At 42.5% G+C, this 13,478-nt stretch overlaps 1 long non-coding RNA gene across 2 annotated transcripts in view; it reads right to left on the reverse strand.

The window, feature by feature from the left end:
* Window positions 1-1,338: 1,338 nt before the first annotated feature.
* LOC108639916 overlaps window positions 1,339-13,478 on the reverse strand; it is a 50,985-nt gene continuing 38,845 nt past the window's right edge. The window contains exons 3-4 of one of the 2 annotated variants that reach the window (XR_001920816.1): window positions 5,591-5,755; window positions 1,339-1,428 (exon numbers count right to left, since the gene is read on the reverse strand). This is a non-coding gene — a long non-coding RNA (uncharacterized LOC108639916). Of the gene's footprint in view, window positions 1,429-4,028; window positions 4,142-5,590; window positions 5,756-13,478 lie in introns of those variants that run through there. The other variant, XR_001920817.1, reaches the window with a different exon arrangement.

Here is a 13,478-nt window from a genome sequence, read left to right on the forward strand (position 1 = left end):
AGCAGAGGAATTAATCCTCTGATTGTCAGTGGCAGAGAAATTTTGCCTCATTCATCTTTAGACTTCTCTTCCACTTGGAAGTGATCTGGAAAAGTGCAGTGGGTAGAGCCAAGGGAGTGCCTGTGTTTACATTTGTAGCTGTTCTTGGGCACACACGCCAATAAATTACTCTAATTTAAAGAGCAGCCTTCTGACAGCTTTAAAATTCTGATTTAGCTCCACAAAGGAAACACAGGAACATGATGCTTCCCATGGTAAATCAGCCAAAACTCCATCTCTTTTTGCATGAAGATCCTGCCTTACACAGCCATGCACAGATCCTTATATGGCTTGAGAACGAGGAGGAATTTCAGGCTCTATTTTTAGCTGTGCCATAGTTATACCTTTTTTTTTCCCCCTTTAAATTTTGCAGTCGTGTCACCAGAGCTCAGCTCCTTGCAGTGCCGACCTCTCCTCAAGGATCTCAAACACTTCTCAAACATGAGCTGACTAAACCTTCCAAGGAAGTATTATTCTGAAGGCAGAAGAGAAATATCAGACAAGGTCTATGGAAGAGTACAGGAAGGGCATGGAGATTTTAGGGAAAGAAAGGAAGGTCATGGAGAATCAGTGCCCGTGGACACACCCAGGCCTTAGGTTTGTTTGGAGCCAGGTTGCATTTGTTTTAAACCCTGCATTAGTACAGACTGAGAGCCAGGACTTTTATGTTCCCAAAGGACATGAAGTTCATTTGCTAATGCAAATAATTTTATAACTCTTCCTCATAATATTACGAATTTACACTAAATACACAGATGCAGACAAAATCACCCAAGGAAAGGTGAAGAAACAGCAGAATATGCAGAGGAAAGAGGTTTTTCCTTACTGCCCTGTTGTCTTCTTTCAACTCTCTTCAGTAGTTTCAAAAATAGCCCCACACAGGCCACAAGCTACTACAGCACCTCATAATGCCACCTTAGAAACCAACCTCAGAAACAGATTTCCAGAACAAAATCTACCTTGCAAGTAATTTTGTGTTTTGGCATTAGGAGGAGGAAAGGTTCTGTTAGATATTAAACCTCTAGGCATGGAGTCATTCAAGAGGAAACACTGAGAGAACCCTGGATCCCCCCTCACCCCAGATGCTCAGCCCTTACTGGTGAATAGTCTCACTTGAATCCTTTCTCACTACAATGAAAACCAGACGCTCATGAATTCACTGTGACACCCAAGATGTCTCTATACTAATCAGTGAGAAATACTTCCAAATACACATTTGGTATAAATTTAATAATATCAATATTGTTAGATTTAAAAAAAAAACCTCTTATAAAAATACTAAATTAAATTTTTAAGTGACTCACAGTTTATTTCTGAGTATACAGTCTGGGGTGACTTGAGAGTCCTTTCTTTCCACAAAAGCCTGGCTCCTATTTTCTGAAAATCAGGCTGTGGGAAAAAGAGCATTCACAAATGGGAGCATCCCAAAGGAACAGGAATTTCTGAACATGTTGGCCACTCCATAGTCCATACAATAATAGACCTGATGGCTGGAACACAGCTACCAAAAGTAGAGGGAAGATCTAATGCTGCTCCAATGCTCTTCAGGTCAGGATGTTCTGGACTGCACAGATGTGTGTGCAACACACACCAGGAATGCACAAACTAAAGTCTTGGTGTGCAAATTAGTCACTGGGTAAGCCATTTTGTTCTCTTTGTCTTTCCACACTCTTGGTTCAACAGTTCTCACAAATGCCTGCCAATCTCCATTGAGAATTTCACTACATACTTCCCCTAAACCACCTTGAAAAAACCTCAAGTTGCTCAAATAGTCTTTGGAGTCCTTAGCTTAACACAGTCTTGGTTATTTAGCAACCAGGTGATCAACATCCCCATGACAGAAAAGAGAAGAATGTTAGTCAGTTGTTTTACTGCTGATCATTTTATCCTCTTTCAGGAGAAGTTCTCACTGAAATATTCAGTTAAAAGTCTATATTCACATCTTGGTTTCCCTGACCTCTCTGCTGATGTTCAGCTCCATGAGTGCAGGTGTGTCTACATGTGGCAGGTAAGGAAAGGATTAATGTCCTTTCCATCAGCACTGAGGGACAAATGTGACTCACTTTGAATTGGAATCTCCAGCTGTCCCTCATGAGAGGATGGGAACTATACACCTTTTAATGGGAGTTTCCTGCAGCTTCTAGAGCACATTCACCATTCCTTTTCTGTACTATAATACAGTGAAAATGATGGATACAGTCTCAGTGGAAATGATGGAGAATCTCATCTGGGCATCTCACTCTGTTATGAAGAGATCTCTGATGCTGCTTCAGAGTCACTCTCTCATAGTCCTTCCCCTGGATAACTTTGGGAGTGTCTGAGCAGTCAGGATACAAACAGGACTCCATCAACACCTCCTAAAACACAATTAGTGCACAATTAGTGCACAGTTCTACCAGGCCTGTCTCTAAATGTACAAAAACAATCAGTTCTTGGATATTACCCAATTCTTGGAAACATCCACTGACCTTCCTCCTTTGGTTTCTTGGGATAACTGGGCAATCTGTGTCTTAGTAAGAAACCATTTGCAGTTCTGAGCTCCATTCCCCAACCAAAACCTTTCTATGTCCAGGTATTATCCTTGTTTTCTTCATTTCTTGCCTGGCCCCAGTGTCACAGGCCACCAACGAAACACACCCACTATTTGAAGCCTGGTGTTCCATCAGACCGAGTGGAAGTTGTCCAGCAAATAACAGCAGTCTCTGTCAACCACAGCAGAAGTGTGGCTTTCTGCACTATTCCTCCTTATTCCTATTCCTCCTAATGTGGGATTGGTGGTTTATGGCTTATTAAACCTTTTATGTAATCCAACACTCAGTTTCTGTGCAGCCCTCAGTTTAGTCTGCCTGCAGCACAGCTCATTTTTCATCGTTTCTCACTGGAGATTAGGATGCTGAAGAATACATGTCAATCAAATGACCTACTTTTTTTAAGTAAGCAACTCCTAAGGGTGAAGTGCAAAACTCCAGATTAATTAGCAGACTTGCACAGCTCTGTGATGAGGCTCCAAGGGGATGAGGGGAAAGGGAGCCCTTGTTTCTTGCCTCTGTCTAGACAGTGGCATTGAATCTTTTCCAAAAGACTGATCCATTGCAGCCTCCTCACCGACATTTAGTTGAATGAGCAGTTTGCTGTGGCCCTGTCAGTGTTTCCCCTGAGATATAAGAACTATAAAAAAAGGTGTTTGTTCAACATGCTGCACAAGGCATATGGCTGAGACGCAGTTAAAGCTACAACAAACACAGAAAGTGGCTCCACTTGATCAGAACTCCCTGTTTTACAGTTCTACCTGCACACACAGAGCCCCAAAACATGTCCCAAACCTTCAAAGTAAACACCAGTCTGCTACTCCAAGTAATGTTAACAATATGGTCTTCCAGCTTTAAATATTCATAAGGCCATTGGGAAATGTCAAATCTTTCGTGTGCTTGTCTGAAAGACTCAGGCATCCACCAGTGCTTGTGTGTGAGGTGCAGACAGCTCTGTGACATCCCAAACTCACAGTCCCAGTGTGGAGCTAAACTGAAGAACACACTGCTGTTCTCTGCCTTAATTATCACAGTTGCAGTTCTTGTCACCCACACAGGTGTATTATCAGCTCATATGAAACTAAACGAACCTTCCTGAACGAGAGGAGCAGCAGAGGACTCAAAGCTGTTCCTGCTGATAGCAGTGAGTCTAAAATCCCAGATTCAAACTCTTCCCGGGAGCTGGGCTTGGGGTCTGTCCCAGGTTTTAGTTTGTATAACACAATCTCTCTTCAATTTGGTATTTTCCTTATCTTTTAAAGCCTTCATTCATGTAACTCACACAGGCAAAATACTTATCAATGCCAGCTGAAGCTTCACTTGCACACAAAGAGTGAGACTGAGTTTGAAACATATGATCCCTCTAACACTAGTGTCAGTGAATGGGTTAATTTAAGTCAATCACATCAATTTATATGTTTATTAGTTCCTGTTACCTCCTGGCTGTTGCTGGGTGTTGGATCCAGAGATGCTGAGCTAGGATTTAGGATTTGTTTGTGTTGCATGTCTATGTACTTCTCTCTTGTTAGCTGAACTGGAGGCTTCAGTGCCATACTCAAAATATGCATCACAGACTATAAATCAGGTAAAGAAATCTTGTATTATTATTGTTATCTCTGTACTGCATTGGTATCCAGGGATATGGGCCTCATTTTAGGCACAAAGCCCTAAAACACTTGGGGAGATTTACAGCTTGAAATATAATCAAGATGCTACATGAAAGAAAATTGTCAGAGTTTTTTGTGGACACAAGCATAAAACACTTCAATTGTGTAATTCAGTGGTTATTGTGTCTCTCAGGGTGGGCATCAGGTCTGACACTCTAGTGACAAAATTAGCCTTTGTAAGTCCCTATGGGCCTGACCTTTGAGAGAAAACATTTATAAGCCAAATCAGCTATTGCAGTGGCATTAGAAAATAGTTTTCCATGTTACTAATTACAAAAAGTATTGTATCCATACCAGAGCAAACAAAAAACCTCATCTGAACAGGCTGAGAATCCTTGTGTTAGTGCCTGTTCAGCTCCAGTGCTCTGCAGCAGATGTGAAGCAGCTGTGCTTTCCTGCCTGGGCGCCAGGAACGTGACTGGAATGGTTTAACCAGAGGAACCCTCTTCCCTCCTCCACATTTGCTCTTCCTCTTGGCACTGCCTTTTGATTCTCCTGCTCAATTGTTCCTTTAATCCGTGGCAGCCGAGCGCTGACGCCGCTCTTTCATGGACATCTCATTCACGTTGGCACTGCCCTTGATCTCCTCTCCTCCCTTCCTGAGGCACGTTGTGCTTTGTGGCTTTTGCTCTTTCCCTGTTGATCTGCAGTGCTGGGAAGGGTTTTGTGGCCTGTGGTGTGGTGCACACAGGAAAGGCAGGCTGAGGGCTTTGCCAGGCTCACAGAGACTGAGAGAACCCAAAGGGATGTATCCAGGCTGATGCCTCCCTGTAACCACAGCTGTACTTTGGGGGATTTACTGAGCAGAGCCACAAGCTGCCAAAACACTTCAACATGAGCATGGATCAGTCAGTGACTGTGGTCCCTTCTCTCTGATCAGATGTGACCTGTTCCTTGCAGAATAATTCATAGAATCATGGAATGGTTTGGGTTGGAAGGAACCTTAAAGACCATCTGGTTCCAACCCCCTGCCATGGGCAGGGACACTTTCCACTAGACCAGGTTGCTCCAAACCCTGTCCAACCTGGCCTTACAAGGCACCCACAGCTTCTCTGGGCAATCTGTTCTAGTGACTCAACCTTCTCACAGTAAAGAATTTTCTCCTAAAGTCTGATCTAAATCTCTCCTCTTTAGTTTAAAACTGTTCCCCTATCTTATCTGCCCATGGAAATTCAAGATAAGCTGCCCAGAGTCCAGTGCACCCAAGATCCCCTCTGAGCCCCTTACCATGTTCTACATGAATTTCCCTTCAGAATTCTGCTCTCTGCAACAAAGTTCCTCTCCAGGTCATCAGGGCAGGAGAGGAGGAAGCAAGCAGAGAAGTTTGTTCTCACCCTGTGTTACAAAAATCCTGACCTGCAATATTTCAATACATCTTAATGGAAGGACACGTGGAGCTCAGCTTTTGTCTCAGACAGACTTCTGGCACGTTTGGGCATATCTGTGTTCTCCCCAGGTTGCTGCTCCGAGACCATTTCCTATCATCTGCCTCTGATGTCTCACGTCCTGTGTTTCCACTGCCTGCTTAAAACACAGCAAACAGGTCAGATCATCGAGGAGATCAAAGCCCCCTTTGCAGAGCCATTCTGTGCACAGTCTGTGCACTTCTGAGAGAGTCTGAGGGAGCAATTCCTGTGGTGTGGGGTAACCAACACCAGTGCTGATGTCCACTGCTCCTACTACCCTCTGCTTTCCTCTTCTCCTCTTTCCTGTTCTCATTACTGTCATAACTTGCTTTGATTTTAGCAAATGCAAAATAATTAATTCTTTGAATCAGCACAATCAGCAGGGCTGTTCTGAAACACTTTGATGCCCAGCCAGGCTGTTAGTTCAGTGTCAGTTCTGTCTCCTCCCAGACAGAACTACGTGAGGGATGGACTGGGGCCAGTGGAACAGCACAGAAGGGTTTTATGGTTGACCCTGCTGACAACAGAGATTTAAAATAATGGTTTGATTCTATCAGAGTATTTGGCATAATTATCCTATTTTTATCTTCACCAGGTACTAGTCTGATTCTGTTTGCTCTTCAGACCACTGTGGGTGTTGTACCTTGTGTATTGTTTTGAAAGCACGAGACACTCAAATGCACTATTTGCATATGCAAATGTTATGTTTCCATGTGCAAATGACAACAAATCCAAGAACTATGAGCATAAATGATGGTGCAAGTAAAGAGATTGTCCTGTTAACCAGAGACTAGATTTGATCCTTCATTGAAAACAAAGCTCTGTGATGTTTGCCAGAAAGTTGCCATTGAATCTCCAACACCACAGTTGAAGACTTTTGGCAGCTTGAAGAAGAAAGTAACATGAGAATCAGAAGCAACTATAAATACAATTTTAAATGTGGGGAGGGAGGAAAAAAAAAGAGAGAGAAAAAAGAAGATAAAAAAGACCAAGGCTAATCACTTCTGTGTGCTTTGAAGTTTTCCCAGTGTTATGCTATAAGGAGCTGTAAGAATCCCACTATTTGCTTTCTTTTCTTGGTAGGGGCATTAGTAAAGGAAATTCTGAAAAAGTGAAAAATAGAAAATATTTTTAAGACAAAGTCAAGCTATAAATCCATGAGATCCTCCTGTAAAAGATTAAGTCAAAACACAAAGGAGCTTGACAAGCTCTGAATTCCAGAATTGTTGAAATCAAACCCACACTGAGGAACAACTGTGAATACAGCTCACATATCTGTAGTGAAGTGAAGAAAGTGTCAAGCCACTGTTTTGGTAAATCTGAAATCAAAAGACAAATCTTGGTTCTGTTATGAGTCAAATTCAGTTTGGTGACTATTCCTCAATTATGTGGGAATTGCTGAACAGAAGAGGTCAAACCTTAAGGAAGTGTAAACTAAGCCAGTTCCACTGTCATTCAACAGAGGAGCAGCAGTTAAGGATCTCCTGCACCATATTTAGAATAAACCTCTTTGCACAGAAACCTCCAAATACCGTTTATCCTTCATCATTAATATTCATGTGATCTTAATGAATGATGTTACCTCATTGTTTTTCCAGCTTTAGGTACATTTTCCTCACATGCCTTTGACCTATGGGGATTTTAAAATGAGCTTGGCTCAGATTGAAATGCAAGATAAATTTCCCTCCCCAGCCATTTCTGTGGCACAGTTGTGGTCAAGTGTTTTGGGTCTGAACAGGGAGTACACTCAGCTGAAAATCTGACTTTAACATGGGGGCTTTTTTTCTAACTACTGTGAAAAGGGATCACAAATATTAGATCTCACATTTCTCTACAGCACAGGTTTGCTGTGAGGTTTAATTCACTGTTTTTGCAAAGAATTTTGAAGTTGGGGACAAAAGGTGTTACAGAAATGGAAAGCTTTAAAAGGGAGGGACACAGATCTCGTTCTGAGTGCAAACACAAAGCTGGTCATGCTGCTGCCTTTTTGAAAGCTGAGCCAAAAGAGAGCAAAGACAGAACCCAGCAGGCCCAGCCAAGTGTCCTGGCTCTGATCACTAACTCCTTATCTTGTTCATGGTCCCCAACCTGCCCGGATTATCACAACAGAAACATCGACAGAGCCAGGAGGGACTTGATTAAAACTCACTCCACACAACAGCTGGGGAGGTCTGAGAGAGGAACAATGACACCTCTGCAGTGCCATCCCCAGGGACCTGTGGCAGTGCCATCCCCAGGGACCTGTGGCAGTGCCACACACACACAAGGGAGGGAAACTCCGAAAGGAAAGGGATTTCTGTCAACCTGCTCAGCACTCCCTGGAAACTCGGGATCCAAAGCAGTGCCTGGAGTGAGTGAAATGCAGGCTGGTCAGGGAGCCCAGCACTGGTCTCAGCAGAGCAAGATCTGCCTCCATTTGTTTAATTCTTCTCATTTAAATTTAAAATACTTAAAAACATTTCTCTGGGGTCTCAGCTCCCAGTCTAACCAGTATCTTCCCTTTCACATCTGCTCAGTGAATGCCACAGGCTGCCCAATAATTCTAAACCCTCAAGGTTGTCAAGTTGTTTAAGATGGACACAGAAACCTGTTCCTGTAGACAGGAACCTGTGCTTAGGTGCTTCAATAATAACAATAATTCTGTTACTTAGGTGCTGTGGAACAGCATATGAAAGAAAAGAGGTATTAAAAACAAATCTGTAGTAGATTGTGAAGTCTTTTTCCCAGGATATTTTATCAAGCTGTGGTGTAGAACCCATATCTGCAACAAAAACATACACCAGAGGTTTTGAATATTGACAATTCCATTTTAAACTCTGCACCTGCAGCAGCCAAGCATGATTAGGCTCTTCATAGTATGCAACGGCTTTCCTCCAAAATGAACTTTTGTGCTGGAGTTTGTTTGTATCTGCTTAAAAAGTGGCTCCATGGAAACACATGGAGCCCTCTAAGACAGCTTTAAAGGAAGGTAGGGGGAGTTTAAAAAGTAAAGCTGTTTGAGAGTATTGATTTTACAAGTAAGTACTGTGAAAAAGAAGGTGGAAAATGCGCTGGGAAAAATGTGGAATTTAAATGAATCCTATAAATAACTCTTACAGCACACACATCTGTACAAAGGCAGAAGGAACAGGGAGAGTAAGTACAGTCGTCACTCAAGTGCAGTGCATAGGCTTGGATTTCTCTGTCCTTATTTCCAAACTATATATTTTCTAGAAGACTGCATGGAGACCAGTGCAACCAAGCCCCTGCAAATTTAAAGGAGCATGAAACCTAAATCTTTATAAATGCATTCTTCTCAACTCCATATTTCATGTAATTCAGATACAAGTATCATTCAAGATCCTCGGAGCAAGGGAATATGTACCCAAAGAACTTCTCTACAACCAGCTGAAAAGGAGCCCTCAGCAGATGAGATAAGCTCTGCTGAGTGAAGACCACACATGAGAAAAGCAACCAGAAAAAAAAACAACCTAAACAGGAAATAAACTGTAACAGACTAATCCATAACATTAAACCACAACCCACAACTCCTGTCCTTTTAACCAGTCCTTCACAAAGAACCCTTACATGGTCAAGAGCAACATGTGACCCTTTAATTGCTGAAAATCACTGTCCTTCAGTAGGTTTTTTCAGTTTAACCCACAAGTGCCTGTCCCTCCAAGTAGAAAGTCTTGAGCTGTCACTCCAGAGGAGAGAACACATAGGATTGCCCTACTCCTTTTGTCACATTCACTGAGTTTGTTACTCTGGGCCATCCCCAGCCACAGTCTGTGCAGTGGTTTAATCTAGCAGGGAGTTTCTCCATATGGAAGCTGTTGGATACTTTGCAAAACAGAGAGATCAGAGAAGGAATATTCTGCTTTCACTCAGCAGATTCATTTCTTTGCAAGCAGGAGACAAGGTCTGCAGTGTTTGCAGCCCCTCTGCTCACCCTGCCCTGCAGGGAACCTGCCAGCAAGTGGCTCAAGCATCCCAGAGGTGCAAGAACACACACCAGGCTGGGGGCCATCTCCTAACTTACTGCTCTCCTTTGGATCAGATTCCTCCTTTTTCACATATTTATTTTGTTACCATCACTTTTCATCTTCTTCCACCTTTCCCTGTGTCACAAATGCAGAGCCCAACCCCTCTGCACACGAACAGTGTCCCCCTGACCCACCCCATGGGTGCAGCTGTTCACAGATGGGATGGCAAACTCCCCACTTCCCAGTGGAATTCCTCAGCTGCCAGTCTGCCTCTCGCTCCAGGATTCTCTTTCTCCGCGTTCATTTGTTGTCATGTTGTCAACAACAGTTTCAGAAGTACAGTATGTTTATCAGAGAGATGCATATTCAATTAATATTGCTTTAGGCAATTTTCACTACAAATCAAGGCTTACAAATCTCTCCACAATTCTCACAGATCAGCCCCCTCCAGAAGGATGTTTCAGCAGGATTCCCAAGATAATGCTACCCTACCCTGCAAGACCCTGCCTTGCTCATTTGGAACTTGACTAGAACTTTATTTACAGTCAATCTAAACTAGATACATCAGGAATGGAAACCTAAAATGCTGATCCTTTGATCTGTCATCACAGTTTTCCAGACATTCATTATCAAGCAGTTTGGTACCAATAACTGTCTGAGCCACCTTAAAATAGTCTGTCACTGTAAAAGCAGATATATATTTATAATTGGTACATACACACAACAGCTCCTGCAATAGGAACACAAACCCAAAGCATTTACAAGTTCAGTCTCTCTCCATTAAGTCTTTCTACATTTTCAATTAGGAGAAGATAGGAGGGTTTTTTCATCAAAATGTACAAACCTCTACATTGTAATTCTAGTCCTAAAGGGCAACCATGGTCATGCCAGGAGGGCAAATATAAGCAGATGTGTATTCATCTCTTCCCAGATCTTCACTAATATCTAATTTTTCTTGTTATTATGTAGCAGAACAGCTTTGCTGGAACCAAATGCCATTGGGTTAATTAAGTGAGAGCACAAATGTCTTCATGGAGAGGCCTCTTTTTGGAGGCTTCCTGTTGTGGCTGATAACGTGTTCAATCCACCACAACAATTACCCTTCCTGAGGCGGGAATATTTCCAAATATTGGTGTGGCGGTGCAGCGGAATTTAAACACACCCAAACCATGTGCACTGGTATTTCACAAAAGTGTAAATTTCAGCCTAAATAATTTGGAGAAGAAACCTCACCAGTGATTTACAGTTGTCACTAAAGGCACTCAGTGGGAAATTAGATTTGGGTTCGTGTTTTATGAGCTCCTTTCCAATGTATTAGACTGAGGTTCTGCCATTTGTTTAATTAAGAATTGATTAATCTTTCTCTATTACCTCTGATTTTAGGAGAGTGCACCAGCACTCTCACCTCCCACTAGGCTGGTCCAAACCCACTCCTGCCCTCACCACAAGAGAAGTGTCTTAAAGCCAAGGCAGCACTCAGAGTCAGGGGACAGGGATGTTCCTGTTCACTCTGACCCAGGTTTCCTGAAATCTTGCCTTGTGTTGTACCCCCATTTCTTAACCTGTCAAATGGAGACTGTCTCAGAATTACTATGAAGACTGTTCTTGCACTATAGGTGAAATGTCAGTGTTGAACTAATGATCTCCTGGGTTTGCCAAAGCTGTGATTGGAGTCCAGGACCCCGAGGTGTCAGGTAGGGAACCAATCCCTCAGGCAAACAGTCCAGCCAGTTCCATCAGTGCAGACATATCCTGATAAGCATTCTTAATTTAATGGAGCTCCTGCAAATAAACAAGCTTAATGAAGATTACTCGCTTCCTGGAATTCATTGTGCTGCTCCAATTTAATGCTATCACTTCCATAAGAGGCTGTGACAAAGTCTTGGGAAAAAAAATAAAATATGCAAATTCAGACACTTCAAAGGCTTTTATTTTAATTGTGCAGAAGGCAGAACTGAACAAGAGCAACTCCACTAAAAATGGAAGAGCCATGAGAGGAAACTGATACATTTCCATCATTTCTTGCAGCTCTTTAAGAATTACTCTGGAGCACACGAGTTCCCTGAACTGGCAGCTCCCCTGAATCAGTGCAGTTCTCATGGTGGGTTTGCTGAACTGCATGAAATGGCCACAGAAAGAAATGAAGACCTCACAATATTCTCTCCATTTCGGTTTTATTGCGACTGTAGAGTCCTGTGCTCATTTGCTGAAGTTTCTAAATATTATGATTCAACTCTGGATCACGTTCAGCAGAATCTGGGACTGGTTTTAAGCCACTTTCAAACAAACCTGGGCTGAGCTGTGGCTTGGCACCCCAACCAGTGGAGCTTAGTGGTTTTGGTAGAACTTTGCCGAGAATTTGGGGGTTCTTTTGAATCAGAGATGAATCCAATATGAAAAATTCAGATCTGGGTCAGGATTTGTGGGTATTTGGATCCCCAGCTGTGGTTCTGGCCCAGTTCTAAATGGAGTCAAAACCAAAAGTCAAATCAAAACCGAGCAAAGGTACATACAGAGCCAGCCAACTACAACAACCAAATTTGGCACGACTGCCTTGGTTAACAGCTTCACAGTGCAGGTTTTAGGCCATTTTTCATGCCCTAATTTCTCTCTTAGTGTGTCACAGGAACACAGCACTGTGCAAGGAAAATTCCTTTAATGAGTGTGAAATAACTTTGGAGATCTTCATTTCATTTTTCTTGCACTACATCTGAATTGGTTGTGGATAGGACTACCTTTGAATTTAATTTATTTAGAAAGCTGTTTTATCTCAGCAAAGAAGTTCAGTTCCAGGAATAGGCTGAAGGGTAAACTCCTCAATAATGTTGGAAACATCAAGTGAGGAACTGTAGTGGTACAGATGTAGGGGGTTAATAAAAGTTAGTATAATAGCATTGAAGCTGAAATAAAAGTTGTATAATCAACTGTGGTCAAAATTTTCAAAGATTGATGAGAACACTCCTCAAGTTACAGATGTGAGTTATTTTCCTTAGTGCTCTCCTGGAGCACAGTTGTTGTCATGGGAGAGTATGAAAAAGGATAGAGAACAGAAAAGAATTAATTAAAAAGCAGCATGGGGCCAGAAGGTAACCCCCAGCTTTCAAAATTTTACCAAAACTTGGCATTTTGACAACTAATAATGGAAAATTTTAAAATAAAATCAGGCAGAAAAGACAGCAAGTGAATTATTGACATTCTAGGTAATTCTATCATTTAAGTTCTCCTATATACAACATTTCCTCAGCCAGCTCCTGATGAACCACACAGAGATTACTGCTGACAAGTCCTCCCGTTCATTCATTCTACATTCCAGAGACAGGTTCCAATTTCAGGATAATTCATAGTTTTGCCATGCTGACAACATCATTCCCTCCAATAACCAACAGCTACAGGTAGATTGTACAGACATGAGATTATAAACAGCCCTTAATTTCTGTACAACATTTCAAACTCCCTCCCGTGGGGCCTCTCTGCCCGAAGCGAAGGTGCTCCAGAGCTCAGGGGCTGCCCTAAAGCCAGTTCTGTCCTGAGCACAGGATCTGGGACTCTCAGAACCCCAACAGCCTGTCCCCAAATAAATCTATATCCCAGAATATTGTCTTGGAGCAGGAGGATGGTAAATCCTCTGATCATACAAGCATGTGGCTCACAGGACCACCCAGAATTCCAGGTGGCCAATTCTTCACCAGCTTTTCCTCGGCTGTGCTGCAGAAATACCTTCTTTGTCTGTGGTGTCCAGCTAACCCACCTGAAATGCCTCCAGGGCAGCAGCTTTGGGATTAATGTCAAAATTCCATTGAATTTTTCTCAGTTTCTAGCCTCAGTTTCCTATACAGTTTTGGAGAAGTTATCTTGTCCAAACTGATATTGAAA

The sequence above is a fragment of the Manacus vitellinus genome, unplaced genomic scaffold (genome assembly GCF_001715985.3).
Source record: "Manacus vitellinus isolate BGI_N305 unplaced genomic scaffold, ASM171598v3 scaffold_26_pilon, whole genome shotgun sequence".
NCBI lineage: Eukaryota > Metazoa > Chordata > Aves > Passeriformes > Pipridae > Manacus > Manacus vitellinus.